This window comes from Protopterus annectens, chromosome 4.part0 (assembly GCF_019279795.1).
Source record: "Protopterus annectens isolate FY-2018-M chromosome 4.part0, PAN1.0, whole genome shotgun sequence".
Lineage (NCBI taxonomy): Eukaryota > Metazoa > Chordata > Ceratodontiformes > Protopteridae > Protopterus > Protopterus annectens.
The window spans coordinates 1,227,391,735-1,227,407,404 of NC_056733.1; positions in this window are offsets into that span (position 1 = coordinate 1,227,391,735).

Sequence of the window (15,670 nt, forward strand, 5' to 3'; positions counted from 1 at the left end):
GAGGTTGTTAGCTTCAGCAATGAAATCAGGCAATCTGCTACACATACGAGATGCCCTAATAAGCAGACCTTTAACTATTCCTTTCTTTTGTTGGAATGGGTGTTGGCTGTTAAAATGTAGCAGGGAATTGGAAAATGAAGGTTTTCTATAAACCTTAGAGTATAATTCCATTGATTGTGCATCTCTAAGGATTGCTACATCTAAATAATGAAGCTCATTCTCACTGATTTCATGAGTAAATGTAAGGAAATCAGTGGAAGAATTGATATATTCCAGAAAACCTGTTACTTGATCTCTAGTGCCGTCCCAGATGATACAAATATCATCCAGGTAACGGCAATAAAAGTGATGTACTGTGCCCAAGGGGACTGGAAAATGTGCACCTGTTCCCATCTATGTAATACCGCATTGGCATATACGGTGCGCAGGAAGCACCCATAGCCACTCCCTTGGTTTGTTTAAACAATTCCCGTTAAAAAACACATAACTGTTGTTAAGAACAATATTTAACAACTCAGAAGTTAAGTTAATAATATTGCTACTTAGCCTGGTTTCATGTTTAAGAAAATCAGTAAACCATTCAACACCAACACTATGGGGTATACTCGGAAATAACTCCTTAATATCCACAGTGATCATTAATGAAGAGGTGAGGCATTTTTCTTTTGGGAAAAGTCTGAGAAACTCCCATGAGTCCTTAATCACATGGGTCATGGCCAGGTGTACTGTTTAGTGACAAAATCTATAAATTTAGAAATGGGTTCCGTTACCCCACCTGCACCTGAGACAATTGGTCTGAATGGTAACGGGCTGATGCCTTTGTGGGTCTTAGGGATTCCGAAAATAATAGGAACCCTGGGTTTATTCACTAGTAGAAAGTTGTAAAGCTGCTCGTTAATAGCTCCTTGTAAAAGATAATCATATGGTGTATATTTAATCTTAGCTAGGGCTATGTTGTACTCATTACGAGATATGAGGCAGTATTGTTGGTCATCATGCAGCATATTATGTATACTTTCTTCATAGGTGTGGTCATACATAAGTACAACACCACCACCCTTGTCCGGCTTCATTACCCTGACGTGTTCCCTGGATAGCATTGAGATGTATTCAAGTTCTTGTTTGGTTATATTAGGTTGCTGCATGTTCGTAGAATAAAGGAACTTATCACGCAGTTCATGTTCCACTAGCTCCTCATACAGTTTCAAAGGTTGTACCATAGGTGGATTAAATGTACTTTTTCTGTTAAGCCCATTTGAGTTATATACTGTGTTTTTGAAAAAATGTTTCAAATTTAGTGCTCTGGTAAATAATTTAAGATCTACCAATAAGTTAGCTAAATTAGTTCTGTTGGAAGGTACAAATTGAAGGCCTTTGGTAAAAATGCCAAAGGCTGTAGTGTCTATTGAAACATCAGTAAAGTTATAAATGCTGAAGTTATTCATTTTAAACACCTTACAATTAACTTCATCCACTATTTGGATGCAATCATAATATGCATCCAACTCAACCAAAGGGCATGGAGCAGTAACTGAAGTTGGATAAGGGGCTTTGTCATCATGGCTTCCTATGCTTATTTGTTGTTCCATCTGGCCCCTGGCCTCTGTGGTTTGTACCCCCATCCCCCGGTTCTCCCCGGGGGATAGTGAAAATCCTGATTTCGTTCCTTTCTATCTTTCTCAGCTATTACTCTGAACAACCACTATTTAACCTTCATACCAGTAAAAGGACCTTTAGCAGAGTAGTTGAAGAAATCTTCAACTCCCTATCTTCACTTATTTGTAAATGCCTAAACTTAACTGCATTTTAAATTTCCCAAAAATCTAACCTATTTGATGACATTCAATTCAGATGTTTAAAACAAAAGTCCCTCTCTATACTGTATCTAACTTGAGTTGTATATACTGTACTTATGATTTACTGCCTGATTTTAACTACCTATGTGTAAGTGTGATGCATTTATATCTACTAGCATATGTTCTTTAATTCTTATGTTACACACACACAGGGAGATTCTGAGCTGTGAAGCAAGATGACAGCCTAGTAATGGAATTGTGAAAATAATGTGCGTGCTAGTTTGATATGAAAATAATGGGAAAGCATGCATGATGGTGCTGTGGTCTTGAGGGTTAGGAAATTAATAGAAAGTCATGGGAAGATAAAATGGGGAGCAGATAAAATCTTGAAGCACTTCCATGACCTCTGTGAGTGAAGAAAGCCTTAGATGCAGAGCTGGAAGATGTTCAGAAGGAGGCCGGGATATCCTAAATGGTAGTATCGGTGATTAATAGAAGAGTTGCTTGAGGTGTTGGAGCAGATAGTACATCAGCTGGAGGGAGACATGAACGAGCCAAAGTAAACTTCTAATGCACTGACTACAAAAATGTGAGGATCTTGGGAGCAGGAGTAGCAGAGAGACTATGCAGGATAGACTTTCAGGATGTATTGCTTTTATGGTTAAATGACTGAAGGAAATGTTGGTGGAGCTACCATATATCCTGCCATGTGGAGAGGACATAGAACTGAAAGCCCTCCAACAGAGACAGACCACAATACATAACTATGAGGCTGGCCAGTTACAGGTGCAGGAGTGACTGCTCTAGTAAGAGGCACTCAGTAATATATTCCAGAGTGTAGGGATATGATTAAAGATGCTAGAGGAATTTCTTCCAGCAGTACATCTACAGTTAGGTCCATAGGTAAGTACAAGGCAATCAGACTGCAGATCAATGCAAAACTAACCAATAATCCATAGTCAAATGTTTCCTCCAGCCTTAAGGAGGGTGATATTAGACACAACATGGAGAATTTGAGGCTCTTAATCCAGTTATCTAGGTTTACCTTGAAGGTGATGAGGGTGTTACTTTGACATGAAATGGAAGCTTGTTCAAGACATAGAGGATACATTGGGACATGAACCTTTAACACCAAAGTTTCTTATTTATCTCCTGCTGATAGTATAATTCCTTTAACTGGGTATTTGAGAGACCATTTGTTTTGCAAAGGAATAAAATATCAAAGAAAGTCAGATCTTGGATGGCTTAAAGGGTTAGACATAAATAACTACTGAAGAGACTAAAACTCATTACAGACAGATAGCAGCTAGTCTAACCCAGTAATTAAGATTTTTTAGGGCACTGATCTTTTTTAAATAGGATTCTCAGAGGTCTGTCAACTTAACTGATAGGTTTAAAAAATGCATGCCAAGAGGGGATTATATTTGAAATCTGTCTGATGAAGTATGAACAAAGGGGAATTAAGACTTCTTTGAATCTTGAGGAGATGCCTTTGGAAAGTAGAAGAGGCAGACAGAAGGCTTTTTTGAACTACCACAGAGACAAGATGGTCAAAAGATAGGGAATCATCAACAAGAATGTCTAGATCCCTTATGACTGTGCCTGACTAGAGGGTTGTCACCTTTACAAAATAGCATGAGAAAATGTAAAAGAATGGGAAAGAAATAAAAAAATACAAGAAGTGATTACATGTTGTAAACTAACTGTGGAACAAAAGGCAATGGACATACAGGGGGGCACTTGGACTTGAGATTGATTATTTTGTATTATCGGAAGGTTTGGGGGTAGCAGATGGTGATACAGACTTGATGCATCTTTTAGATCATTTAGCAATATGGATGGAAGTGATCAAAGAAAGGAAGTTTATTAAAATAGGAAGAGGAATAAAACCTAAATGAGAGATTATGGGATGAAATTGGAGAGTGGGAAGTATTACAAATATGGACGGGTCATATTACCAAGAACGACTTCTATAAAAACTGGTCTGAATGGTGGATTGAATTAAAAAAAAATTATAATTTTTTTCCCAATGGCAGTATGATGCATGAAAAAAAGGAAATGTAAAGTATGGTAACCGTATCAAAATGTATTACCGAATTTAGAGAATAATGCAAGAGACTATTATGGTATGGAAAATGACATTTATCAAAGAAATTGAGAAAGATATCACTGTTTAGGCAGAAATACTATCTACAAGGGAAAAGGGAGGAGATATTTGCATATTTGGGAAAAATAGCAAATGAGGATGTTACTTTGAAATGAAAAATGTAAAATGCGACAAAGAAAGAACAAGAGCAGATTTTGAGTACTGTCTTATGGCATGTGGGAAATATGTACAACAGTAAAAAAAAAATAAAAATAAGAATAAGAATGAATAGAAAGTAGAAAAAGTCCATAAAGCGTTAAGAAAAATTTTGAAAAAACAATTGCTATTAATGAATTGGATGAAGTACTTAGAAAGTAAATGTTGATTCAGTATCAGGCCCTGATGTAATAGGGTATAGACTATATAAGATATTATTGGATTAACAAAGTGAGCATTTTTAAATGTATTGAATGAATGGTGGAAGGAAGGAAGGATTTGATTAGGAAGAGTTATGTAGGGGGTATTAAAATGTCTAGGGAAGAAAGGTATGAAGAATGAAATAAAACTTGGAGACACATTACACTAAATAACACAGATTATATATATATATGTATATATATATATATATATATATATATATATATATATATATATATTATTATTATTATTATTTTTTTTTATGAGAACAATCCACCACAGAATTGAAAGAAGAAAGAGGGATATTATAGAATAAATTATACATGGTATAAAAGGGAGGAAATTTCAAGAATTGTTATTGGTTGTGAGAGAAATTGAGGATGATTAAAAGGGAAGATGTGAAATTTAATAGAAGGTGATATGTGATGCATTTGATGCAGTATGGCATGGTGTTTTGTGGGATATTATAGAAAAATATGAAACAGGAAATAGAATTAGAAGATTGGGTATGTCAGCATATCAAAATAATAAAGTGTTAGTGAATGAGTGGATGATAAGCATGAAATGTGGTAGAAGACAAGGATGTCCCATGAGTGGAATACTGGTTGTACTAGTAATGAATGTGTTGGTGAGTGAAATAAATTATAAAATGTAAGATGCTAGATATGTGATGCAAAAATGAGGCAGTAATTCCAGTAGGTTTGACATTCACAGACATTACAGTTGTAGTTGTTAAAAGTGAAATATAGATGAGGGAATTATTGTTTCATCTGAATTTATGTTTAAATGAAATGGGAATTACCTTGACAAAGGTAAAAGCAAGGGTTTGGGTGATGTGGTAAAAATCGGGGATGCATTTTTCAATAAATGAATTGCCTTTGCTACAGATAAAATTTGGGAAAAATATGCAGTTATGATGCAATGGAAGGGTTTGATAAAAATCAAAAGAAATATGTCTTCTGTGGAGAATGACTAGAATAGCATTCAGGGGGAAAGGCTTATCTGATGAATTGTGTGTTAATGAGGAAAAATAGCATATATGTCAAATGTTTATATGATCCCACAAAAATATGAAAAGAAAATTTTTCATTTGGTGTTTTCTTTCAAATGGGGTTCAAGATTAAACTCAATGAAAAGAGGTGTGTTGTATGTGATTGAAGATGAAAATGAATTGGGGATACTAAATCCAGCTGATTGTTCTGCTCCTTTAAACTTGTATAGAGTATTACAAGTGGATAATGGAAGGGAATGAGAAATGACTAGGGAGAATGTTTAAATATGTGCAAAAAAATTTCTGGGAGATGATGAGAATAAGAAAAAGAGGAAAAGAATACGTAAATAAAGAAATTAAAAATTATCAAGAAAAAATTCTAACATGTAAAATAGAAATTGATAAAGAGAAAGATGGTTGGATGTGGTATAATAATGTGATGAAACAATACTATTATGTAAATCCATTGGAAAATTTTCCAGAAGAAGTGATTAAAGCCATTAAAGTAAGGAAAAAGTAATGTACTGAGATATCAGTGGCAGAATTTTCTATGGAAACTGGTAATAAGTAAGTTATCAGTGAAGAAGAATATGCCATATAAAAAGAACATTGAAATAATGTATTTATTTTGTGGGGAGGAAGAGACAACAGAGCATGCTTTTTGAAATGTAAGAGAGTGATGAAACTCTGCAAACAGTTGTGTAAAGAAAAAGTTTTTTGAGAATATTAATGACATAAACAATACAGATATGAATATGATTATTATGGATATTAAAATGACAAGACAAAAGGGCATGTGCGAAGGGTAGATAAAATGTTGTTTTATGTAATATGGGTTATTTGAAATGCAATGCTGAATGAAATTTTGTTTAATGGAAAATGGATTTTAACAGATTCTAAAAATTTAGATTATACTTGTGGAACAAAGGGGTAGGGGGTCAGTTATGAGAGAATAGCAATGAAGATATTGTAAGAACAATGATAAATAGTAAAAAAAATACAAATGGGTGTATATGTACCCATAAATATGTATATTTTATAAATTATGTAAACAATGCATTTTTTATATTGTGTAAAATAAACTACTCCTGCTCTTTTCAATAGGTGCTGTGTGATCTTTTGCAGCCACCTGAGCTGCCTCCAACTGAAGTAAATGGGACCTTTGTTTAACATCTCATCCAAAGTATGACTACCTAATTAGTAACAGCAATAAGCATCAGATAGTCTCACCTGAGGGATCTCAGGGCAGCAATTGTAGAATAATAACTACAGATAGCCTAAGCGAATAGCTCCAAGTCCAGCAACTTTAGAATAAAAGCTACAGATAGCCTAAGCAAATAGTTCCAAGTGCAGTAACTGTAGAATAATAGCTACAGATAGCCTAAGCAAATAGTTCCAAGTGCAGTAACTGTAGAATAATAGCTACAGATAGCCTAAATGAATAGTTCTAAGTGCAGACACTGCAGAATAATAGATACAGATAGCCTAAACGAATTGTTTCAAGTGCAGACAGTGTAGAATAATAGCTACAGATAGCCTAAGCGAATAGTTCCAAGTGCAGCAAGTGTCGAATAATTGCTACAGATAGCCTAAGCGAATAGTTCCAAGTGCAGCAACTGTAGAATAATAGCTACAGATAGCCTAAGCGAATAGTTCCAAGTGCAGTAACTGTAGAATAATAGTACAGATAGCCTAAGTGAATAGTTCCAAGTGCAGCAACTGTAGAATAATAGCTACATATAGCCTAAGCGAATAGTTCCAAGTGCAGCAACTGCAGAATAATAGCTACAGATAGCCTAAGTGAATAGTTCCAAGTGCAGTAACTGTAGAATAATAGCTACAGACAGCCTAAGTGAATAGTTCCAAGTGCTGTAACTGCAGAATAATTGCTACAGATAGCCTAATGGAATAGTTCAAAGTGCAGTAACTGTAAAGAAAATAGTTTCATTGCAGTATCAGCACTGCAGTAAGATAGATAATAAGAGTGTATCACTCAGGTAATATACTGTTCTGAATTTCCACTCACTAGGCTGAACAAAGACAGGATGAAGTTGATTTGTTTCTCAGGTACCACGATCTTTGAGTTCTCGAGGGCCATTAAGGCCTCAGCACCTAACAAATATGATAACAACATGGTGACTGTCCACATGGAAATGAATGACTTGGGATGGAAGACTCTTTGGGATATGCAGAGAGACATGTAAAAGATCTTCATACATGTCACAAATGTAAACAAGTATCTGGTCCTGAGTGGCATCCTTCCTTCTCCAAGAATGATGCCTAGGTAGAAAGAAAAGATAACTGGTTTCAATAACTGGTGAAATAGTTGAGAGGCAAAGATAACAATGCCTACAGCAGGGAAGAAAAGGAGAAAGGACGGCATCAGGGATGAATAGGATAGGTAGTATCTCACTGTAAGATGGAGGAGGAAGCAGATGAATGAAAGAGCTGATAAGCCTCATGAGCTTATAAGGACTGTTATAATGTATGTTCAGGGTGATATGTCAAGATTTCAAGTCATGGTGGAGGGGAGATGAGTTAGACTACAGACAGAAGCAGAATACTGATGTGAGTGAGGAATGGAAGGAAACAACGCAGGGATGAAGGGCAGACCCCCATTGAAATATGGAAAGTAATTAAAAGGACGTGGAGAGATTTGGAGATATTAGAGGAATTTATTCTATCTGAGGGGAAAGGAGGGGGAAATATTGAACTGAATACAGAAAGGGGCCTGTCAGTGGCTTGAAGATCAAAGGGTAAAGGAAGATAAAAGTGGTGAGCCATGGATCTGTTTGCAAAGTTAATCAAGAAAGGAAGGTCACCTACTGGACACTCTCAAATAAGAAAGTATGTGAGCAAAGCTACTAAAGAGGAACATCAGTGTTAAAATACTGCCAAGGCATTCCTTGTTTCTTTCATTGTTTTTGTTTGTTTTTCATGTGTTCATCTTATTTGTATCATAATTGCCCCCAACCCCCTTTTCCCATTTTCTACATGGGGTCAGGGTAGTGTGCCAACCTTTGCTTTCTTTTCTTTATTCAGTTCCACTATTCTAGCTTCTTTGATACTATTGCCTGATTGGAGCATGTCTTCTCAAACTCAGTTCATCCATCTATTTGCTGTATGCCCTCATTTCTTCTAGACTGATGTGAGATAAAAATGCATTTTTCTTTTGTAAAGTCTGACAAGGAAATCATGAGAATCATGGAAGCCATGTACCAAATAATCATGAGAAATTCCCGAGAAATTACTTGGTGAAACTCAAAAAGAACTTTCTGAGCAAATGTATTTTACAGAAATGTCTCACCCCCCCTCAGCTCTGCAAATGAAAAAAATGGCATTAATTCTACCAACACATGAACCAAGAGGGCCAGGTGGCCAGATGCACAACACACATCCCCTTCCTCATCTCCCCAGCCATTCAGGACCCATTTCTCTGCTCTGTCCCAACCCTCCTCCAGTTCTTCTGATAAACCATAGAAAACTGCATGCTACAAATGTAGCAAACAGTTGCTACAGTTTATACCCTGCATGAAGAGCTATGGTGCTTGTGTTTTACTTAAAAAAAAAAAAAAAGAACGTGTCTTCTTATCAACTGTAACAAACAGTCGCTACAGTTTATATCCAGCATGGGCAAACTACTTGCTACAGTTTAAGCCACACACAGGGAGCTACAGTACTCAGGTTTAACTACAAATGCAATACATTGCTTTAGAGATCAGGATTGGCTGATTGCTTCCCCCAATATTTTGTACCCAAGACAGTTGCTTCTCTCATCCTGTCTTTGCTACACTCCTGGTACTTTCTCTAGAGAAAGAAAACTCTTCCCAGGGCAGAATCTAAAACACATTCTAGGAAAATAATTTCATGAGATGGGATAAGAGAAGATTTTAAGTTCATTTGAAACCACATAATGAGTAAAAGGTTCTGAACACTCTCTAAGGCAGGGGTGGGCAAACTTTTTGATTCGTGGGCCACATTGAGTTCTAACATTTGACAAAGGGGCCGGAACAGGAGCAGATAGATGGCATGCTTTGAAAACATCACCTCATTGGGGGAAAAATACACATCTTGGGATATGGAGAAAACATGTGCTTTAATTTCCAATGAAAATGAAGAAAAGCATTACAATAAAATCTCTGACTTTGAAATGAGTCTTTAAACACTGAAAATCAAATAAATGACCATTTTATTTTAAAGCACTGAAAGTTCTGTTATCCTTCAGGATATCACCATCACTCTCCTCCTGACTGTCTTTTTTTTCAAAAACGGTAGGAGATGCAGATGTACTTCTCCTGTTCCTTTTATTCAATTTGTTTCCCCGGTGCCAAAAGTCAACAACGACCAGTGCAAGGACGAAACAGTTGCAGCAAGTCAGTCTGTGAAGCGTTATATTTGATCTGTGCGCACTGTTTATTTTAACAACGTGCGTATCACGGAGACACACACATTTTAATGGGAGCAGTGTTGTTGGTCTCCTTTTTTAGCCAGCGCATCAAAGTCTGGAGTTAGTTTTGTTGTGGCGATTCTCAGGATGGATCTGAGGTGTAGGTCTGTTAACTTGGATCTGTGGATGGCTTTGTTGATGTTCATGACGCTGAAGGTCTGTTCACACATGAAGGTAGAGCCGAACAAAGCCAACATCATCTGCGCTTTTCGCCTTAGATTTGGAAACGCGGCATCATTGAGTGAAGCATAGAAGTCATTTAGTTTCAGAGAGCTGAACTTCTCTTTTAAGGCAGGGTCGGACTGAAGGTCGATCAGTTCGAGCTGAAGCTCCTCTGGAGCTGTTTTGGGGTCTTGTGACAGAGGAAAGGCCACCAATTTAAGTGACTTGTCAATTTTGTCGAAATCCAAAAACCAACGGCAGAATTCTGTGTGCAGTGCATCCAGTGACTCACTGTATTTCTTTACTTTTGCTCCGGCCTCTTTCAGCGTGGCTAGTCTAGGAAAATGAGTGAATGACTTGTTCAAAATCTGCCTGGAGAATAAAGCCAGCTTGGATTTGAAGGCTTTCACGTTTGTGTACATGTCATGCACAAACTGCTCCTTCCCCTGCAGTTTCACGTTGAGCTCATTCAAGTGTGAAAATATGTCCGTAGCAAACGCAAAGTCACACATCCAGCTCTTGTTGCTCAGCTCAGGAAATTCATCAGTCTTCCCCTGCCGCTCCAAAAACATGCCAATCTCCTCTTTGAGCTCCCACACTCGTTGAAACACTTTGCCCAAACTCCACCAGCGGACACGGGAGTGATAAAGCAGGTCCTGGTGATCCGCATCAGTTTCCTCCAGGAACGCAATGAACTGACGGTGCTGAAGTCCCCATGCGCGTATGAAGTTGACGAGTTTCACCACAGGATTCACAACATGATTCAGCTGTAACACCGATTTACATAGAGATTACTGGTGGATGATGCAGTGGAGGAAAATGACATCCTGGTCAGGGTTTTCATCTTTCACTTTATTCTGGATTCTCCTCAGCAGGCCAATGTTTTTTCCCATTAAATTCGGAGATCCATCTGTGGTGACGTTAACAAGCTTACTCCAGGGAAGCTTCATGTTTTCGATGGCAGCAGACACCCGTTCAAACAAGTCCTCTCCCCGTGTTTGTCCTTTCAGAGACTCCATTGTCAAAAACTCCTCTGTTATTTCAAAAGTTTTGTTGATTCCTCGGATAAAAATGAGGAGCTGAGCAGTGTCTTTGACATCGTTGCTTTCATCCAGTGCTAAAGAATAAAAAGTGAATGACTTTGCCTTTTTGTTTAATCTGCTGGTGATATCTTCATCTATTAGTTCCACACGGTGAGTCACTGTCCGCCGTGATAAACTGATTTTCTCAAATTTGTCTTTGGTCTCCGGGCACAAAATACCTGCTGTCTCTACCATACATTCTTTTAAAAACTCGCCCTCAGACAGTGGTTTGCTGGCCTTTGCTATTTTGAATGAAAGCATAAAACTGGCCTTGGTACTTGACTCTTGAATGGCAGTTTGACGGTGAAAAAAAACTTTGCTGAGCCTTCAAATTAGCTGCCACCTTCCTCAGCAGCAGCTTCCCGTTCTTTTGTTGAGAGCTTGCTAGCATAATTAGTGTGCTTTGTGGCAAAGTGACGGCTAATATTATACTCTTTAAAAACCGCCACAGTTTCTTGGCATATCAGGCAAACAGCAGATGATCGGTGTTCAGTGAAAAAATATTTAGTTGTCCACTCCTTATTGAACACTCAACATTCTCTGTCCACTTTCCTTTTCTTGGGTCCGCTCATCTTCATAGAGGGGCAGTGGGTCAAAGGGTAAAGTGCAAATGTGGAGTAATAGGCCTACGCTTCACCTCAACAAAGCCGATATATCTAGAGTGCGCCATCTAGTGAGGAAACATCAGAATTGCAGGGGAAATAAAACATTAACAAGGTTAATTTATTAAATTTTTTCAAGTTTGGCGGGCCGAATCAAAACGTTTAATGGGCCGCATGTGGCCCCCAGGCCGTAGTTTGCCCATGCCTGCTCTAAGGAGTCTTGACAACTGAAAATAGTCTAAAAATATAGGATAATTATCCAAATATGGAAAAAAATTGTGAATGGCTTGAAGTCTGCAATAAGCAATTGCTGAAGACAAAAGCTTTGCAAATATCCTTAGTGACATCAATAGCTCAAGGGGTAAGATAGAGAACTGAAAACGTAAACCAGATAAAGAAAATCTTAAAAAAAAATCAGCTGAAGTGCTTGTCAAATGTAATCTAGTGGTAAGCATCTTTTATATTTAGCTTTACAATGAAAGCTGGTAAAGGAACAAGAAATAACAGGATCTGAAAGTACAACATTTTGAAATATGGAACCTTTTAAGAAAAGATTTTAAATGGTGAGGTCTAGCATGGGTCTCTAAGTCCCTTCTCTTTTTGTCACCAGAAAAATCCTTGAATATAATCCTTTGCCCTCTGGTCTACAGGATCTAGTTCTGCAGCTCCCTGTGATCACATTTGTTCCAGAATTGGAAAAACAGGGCAATTTATTTTACTGGGCAAGGAGGCTTTTCCATTCTTTTTGAGCCTCCTTGTCATTGCTTCTTTAAAAAAAAAACTGTTCAAAAGCACCTTGCTGCTTAAAATGTTTAATGAAGAAGGGAACTGTGAAAATGTAGGTTTGCCTTAGAAAATGAAGGCTGAATGATTTAATCTACAATCTTTATGGAGATTTTAAGATTGTAACCAAACAAATCTTCTCATGATTGACCCTGAACGGAAGACCTGGAGATGGTATTTGCAGTGTTATAAGAACATTTTTAGGCATATTTAATTACATGAGAAATAGATACTAAAGAAGTATTGAAAGATCTTTTCCTCTCAAAAGAACAAAAGATAAGCTGACTTGTGCATGTTCTCAAAAGACAGAAGTAAAAACTTTAACCTTAAGGCTAAACAACACACCTGATACACTTGTAATAGGTGACTATCGTCAGGCACACTGACGTCCCACTCACCAGGCTGAACAAGGAGAAGGTCACGGTGAGCAGCCTGTCGGGCGCTAGGATCCGCCACATAACACAAGCACTCAGGTCACTCCAAGGCAAGTACAAATATGACTCAGTCATTGTCCATGCTGGTGTGAATGACCTGAGACGTACCTCCCTGGACTACATGAAAAGAGACATAGTGGAGCTCTCTGAGCATGTAGCCCAGGCCGGTATGCCCCTGACCTTGAGTAGCATCTTACCCTCACCAAGAATGATGCCACAATATGAAGACAAGATGATCAATTTCAACAATTGGCTTAAGTATTGGTGTCATTCAAAGGGGATCCAATGCCTGTCAGCCTGAGATGATATGCTCGACAAGCCACGATGCTTCGCTAGGGACGGCTTGCACCTGTCACCCCTTGGCTTTTGGATATTGGCAAAGGCTCTTGCTACCCCCATAGTGCCTTTTTTAGGCAGGGCTCAAAAGACAAACCCACCTCCATAGGTATCACAAGGGATAAGAAACTAAGAGTAATGCTACTCAACGCCAGAAGTCTAAACCTCAAGATGCATGCACTCGAAACTCTCCTTAGCATGGAGAACATCGATATCTGTGCAGTAACAGAAACCTGGTTCAGGGCTCACAAGAGCACCCCAGCACTACTAGGTTATACCTCATACCATGCTTTTCGGCCCCAAAACTTGGACCGAACCACAAAAGGAGGGGGAGTATCGATATTCATCAAAGATACCCACACCTCCAGGTTGGTGGCAAAGCACGAAGCATCAGAGACTATCCATGTGCAACTAACAGTGGGTAAAACTGCCTTCCAGTTTATAGCCTGCTACAGACCACCCTCCCAAACCCAGGAACCCCACTCGATCTTCCTGAGAACACTGGAAAATATGAAGGTCTCTCCAAACACCATTATATTGGGCGACTTCAACTACCCAAACATAGACTGGGAGCATTACTCTAGTTCCTACACCCTAGCCCAAAGGTTCCTAGAATTCATAAACTCAAATACTATGGAAAAACCTTGTTACCACTCCCACAAGAGGGGAAAACATACTGGACCTGATCATCACCAACATGGGGACTCTATGCTCCAGACCAGAAGTGTATCCCTCACTGGTAAGATCAGACCATAAACTGATCTCACTGGATATTCACATCCCGACCCCACCCCCTGCCCAGAAAACCACAGTGAAAAACTTCTCTAAAGCAAATTTCACACTCCTCAAAACTGAGGTGGAATCCTTCAAAGCCCACGGGCCTGTGGAAAATACGGCCCAGACCGCAGAATCCTTTATAAATGCATTCTATGAACACCTTCAGGAATGCATGGATCATGCAATCCCAAATAAATCCAAGACCCAATCCTCCAAAGGCAGACGTCCTGTCTGGTGGACCCCAGCCATAAACAAACTATACAATAGAAGGAGGAAGCTACTACATGATAGAGCAAAATCCCAAAAAGGGAAGGCATCTCTGATCAGTAATAGCAAAAAACTAAGGGCACTCATAAAATCGTCTAAGGCCAGCTTCGAGAGAAAAATTGCACAGGACACTAAGGATAATCACAAGGCTTTCTTTAGTTATGTTAGGAACCTGGGTAGGAATTCCCAGATATGCTCAGAATTAGTCCAAAATGTCAAAAAAATACACCGAACCCACAGACATTGCCAACATCCCAGCTGACAGGTTCAGTGCAAACTCCCCTCCCTCCCCATCAAACGGGCAAATATCTATCCCAGCAGAGTGCTGCCCCCCCTGACATCTCAGATGCTCAGGTAAAAGCCGCCCTCTCCAAAGCAAAAAACACAGCATCAATGGGACCAGACGGTGTCCCGGGCTGCGTCCTACATGAACTCCAAGAAGAGCTAAACCCAAACATAAAACTACTGTTCAGTCTCAGCCTTACTACAGGATACGTACCCAAAGAGTGGCGTACAGCAACAGTGGTCCCTCTCCACAAAGGTGGTGCCTCAACGGACCCTGGAAACTATCGCTCCATAAGCCTGACTAGCTTGGTCTGCAAAGCTATGGAAAGGATCATCATGGACCTCATAAATAAAGATATTGGGGACCTACAGACACTGGATCCTACCCAGTCCGGCTTTGTTAAGGGCAGATCCTGCCTCTTAAACCTGGTTGACTTCTTTGAAACAGTCACCAAGGCCATTGACGAAGGGAAGGTGATCCATACAGCCTACCTGGACCTCGCAAAAGCCTTCGATACAATACCCCACTTGGGCATTATAGATAAGCTCACCAGCTTAAATATAAACCCCTATGTCACTAGATGGGTTGCAAACTGGCTCAAGGACAGAACCCACATGGTTAGAATTGCTGGAGCCATGTCAGACTCCAATCCAGTTACAAGTGGCGTCCCACGAGGCTCAGTCCTGGGACCTCTCTTGTCCGGTATATATTTCTTGGAGGTACAGGCCAACACGGAAGGACTGTGGCTGATCAAGTTCACAGATGACTGCAAACTGGGCACCATAATCGACTATCCAGCTGACACAAGCATCCTCCAAAACGGCCTCATAGAAACAGACAACTGGTGCCAGAGCCATGGCCTCAAGCTAAACGCCAAAAAGTGTATAGTCATCCCCTTTGGCAAAAACAAAGTGCCCACAAATTACCACATAGGTGGTAATCCATTAAGTACAGAAGAAGCCATTAGGGACCTGGGGACCCAAGTTGATAGCAATCTCTCATTTGACAACCACGTGGCCAAAGTGGTTAGAAAAACATTTTATATAGCCCACCTAATCATGAAGGGATTCACATCTAGATTAGGGGAGGTGATCGTGCCTCTTTACTCATTCCTCATCAGGCCCATAATCGAGTACACTGCCCCTTTTGGGATGTACCTTACCAAACACCTGCAGCAACTGGAAAGACCCCAAAAGTACCTCAC